Below are 3,160 nucleotides of genomic sequence, written 5' to 3'. Positions count from 1 at the left end.
ATGCAGGGTGGCTGTAAAGTTTGTGTACAATTTAAATAGTTACAGCCAAATATTTTTCAAGTTCATATGACTTTAGTAACATTTGGTAAATGAAACCAGATTTTAAATTATTGGTGAATAAAAACAGATTATCTTCAGAATTGTCTGTATTAAATATAATTCAGGCATTTGCCGGGATCTGTTGGTCAAAAAGTTTTAGGCTATCTTTACTAGAGATAGGTAAGGTCATAAAACTGTTGCTTTTGTAATATTTTTGAAAATTGCTGACTTCTCTAAAAGCCTACTTAAAGTTGCTAACCTCCTAGATTTTTCTTTTCGCTCAGACCCAAAGTATCAACACTCACTAGGTAAATTGCTGTTGACAAAAAATAGTACTTCCTAGATTTTTCACTGAAAATTATGGTTACCAATGAGTTAATCTTACAATTAATATATGTAATTACAAAGTAATTAAAACTACTAAGTATAAGTGAAACAAAATATATAGGAAAAATAGGATCCAAAATATATAGAAAAAAATGCAAAATATAGGATGTGATTTTTGAAAAATGGTTATAAGACATAAAATGTTGCTTTTATTAACGAAAAGATAAATTTGTGTAGGTTAGAGTTATTTAAATACTGCTTTCTTTTTGTTTTTATTTTTTTTTGAGACAGAGCCTCAAGCTATGGCCCTTGGTAGTGCCATGGCATCACAGCTCACAGCAACTCCAACTCCTGGGCTCAAGCAATTCTCCTGCCTCCGCCTCCCAAGTAGCTGGAACTATAGGTGCCCGCCACAATGCCCAGCTATTTTTTGCTTGCAGCCGTCATTGTTGTTTGGCAGGCCAGGGCTGAATTCGAACCCACCAGCTCAGGTGTGTGTGGCTGGCGCCTTAACTGCTTGAGCCACAGGCGCCGAGGCAAATATAATTTTCAATTAAAGAAATAGTATAAATAAAACTGAATGGATAGAAAGTTGGAGAAAGAGTGGAAAATATTGTAGAAGTTTGCAAAAAGTTTATAGAAATCTTATGTGTGGTCATAGTTGATTGAGATTGGATGAATCTATTTATAAGATTTTATTAAAATTAGATTTAATATTAACATATATTAATACAAAGATAATTTTTGCTTTTCTATTTTGAACAAGAATTATATAGTTTTTTATTATTAAATCATAGCTGTGTACATTAATGCGATCATGGGGCACTGTTTTTATAGACCATTTGACATATTTTCATCATACTGGTTAACATAGCCTTCATGGCATTTTCTCAGTTACTGTGTTGAGACATTTACACTCTACATCCAAGTAAGTTTCACATGTACCCTGGTAAGATGCACCGTAGGTGTGATCCCACCAATCACCCTCCCTCCGCCCATCCTCCTCCCTCCCCTCCCCTCCTTCTCCCCCTTCCCCATATTCTTAGGTTATAAGTGGGTTATAGCTTTCATATGAAAGCCATAGATTAGTTTCATAGTAGGGCTGAGTACATTGGATATTTCTTCTTCCATTCTTGAGATACTTCACTAAGAAGAATATGTTCCAGCTCCATCCATGTAAACATGAAAGAGGTAAAGTCTCCATCTTTCTTTAAGCCTGCATAATATTCCATGGTGTACATATACCACAATTTATTAATCCATTCATGGATCGATGGGCACTTGGGCTTTTCTCATGACTTAGCAATTATGAATTGGGCTGCAATAAACATTCTGGTACAAATATCTTTGTTATAATGTGATTTTTGGTCTTCTGGGTATATACCTAGTAGAGGAATTGTAGGATCGAATGGCAAGTTTATTTTTAGATCTCTAAGTGTTCTTCAAACATCTTTCCAAATATCATATAATATTAATAAGAGATTTTGGCTCACCTTTTGAGTAAACTGATATTAAAAAAAAAAGAGGGACCAGGCATCATGGCCCACGTCTGTAATCCTCTCACTCTGGGAAGCTGAGGTGGGAGGATGGCTACAGCAGTTTGAAACCAACCTGAGCAAGAGTGAGACCCTGTCTCTACAAAAAATAGAAAAATTAGCTGGGCATGGTGGTCCACACCTGTAGTACCAGCTATTCGGGAGGCTGAGACAGAAAGATCATTTGAGTTCAGGAGTTTGAGGTTGCTGTAAGCTATGATGCCATAGTACTCTACCAGATAGAGTGAGACTCTGTCTAAAAAAGAAAAAAAAAGGGAACAAAGAGAGACAGATTGTCACAGGTTGTCTCAAATTTTGTCTTAATTTGGTCTCTTGATTGTTTAGAAAGCTGAGTCTCATCTCTTTATCAAAGAATAGAGACTCTTTAGTTTTTTGAAATCTTTAACTTACCACTTACTTGGCTAAATGAGTATTTTATAATGACCTGTGATCCTATTTTGATCGAGTGCTTTAAATCTTTCATATTTTGATATCAAGCTTTTTTAAATGATTGATATTTGATAAACTTTTCAAAATCAAATTCTGAAATGAAGTCTTTGTGACCTCAAACTAACTTTTGAACATTAGGGTCCCTAGAAGTCTACATAGGTCCTCTGGAAGTCCAAGATAAACATATTAGGCTTATTTGAAAGCAAAATTAAAACATTTACTTGATTTCTTCAGAATTGAGAAACTATTCATGAGTACTCTTATTTTATGACTATATAGTTATTTGCTTAAGTTCAAAAGAATGTTTCTTCTTTTGTAACAGGACACAATGGAGACACTGGTTATTTTGTCAATACTTAACTGAAATGTCATATTTCCAAATGCGACAAAACTGCTTTGAGGAACTGATGTAGACTTTATAAAGCCAACAGACTTGAAAAAGACTGTCTCGAAATCTTGTTTACATGGTTCCTTTCCAGGTTCCTGACCTTATGGTAAGTAAGTGACGCATGTCACTTTCTGACAGGCCCAAAAATTTTGATGTATTTTTGAGACCTCAAGAAGAGAGCAGTTCCCCCAGTTCACACAGGTATTACAGGCACAGTCTGCTGGCAAATCCTTATCTTGCTTTTAAAAGTCTAATCTGAGACTTGTTATGTGCCGCACCCTCGGCATCATGCCGCAGCGAGGTGGCGCTGTCCACGTTGTAAAACGAAGGAAAGGAGGTCTGTGCTCCTCGGAGCGAAGCCCCCAGCACCCCCAGTGTGCACAGCAATAGAAATGTTGCCTAGCATGCTGTTTTTTGACGC

The 3,160-nt window shown here is 36.2% G+C and overlaps 1 pseudogene; it reads right to left on the bottom strand.

Moving 5' to 3' along the window:
- Positions 1-315: 315 nt before the first annotated feature.
- LOC128567101 (uncharacterized) lies at positions 316-382 on the bottom strand (annotated as a pseudogene).
- Between the last annotated feature and the right edge of the window lie 2,778 nt (positions 383-3,160).

This window comes from Nycticebus coucang, chromosome 15, assembly GCF_027406575.1.
Source record: "Nycticebus coucang isolate mNycCou1 chromosome 15, mNycCou1.pri, whole genome shotgun sequence".
NCBI classification, from domain to species: Eukaryota; Metazoa; Chordata; class Mammalia; order Primates; family Lorisidae; genus Nycticebus; species Nycticebus coucang.
The sequence above is the reverse complement of the archived record's forward strand: the minus strand, read 5'-3'. Positions and strand labels throughout refer to the sequence as shown.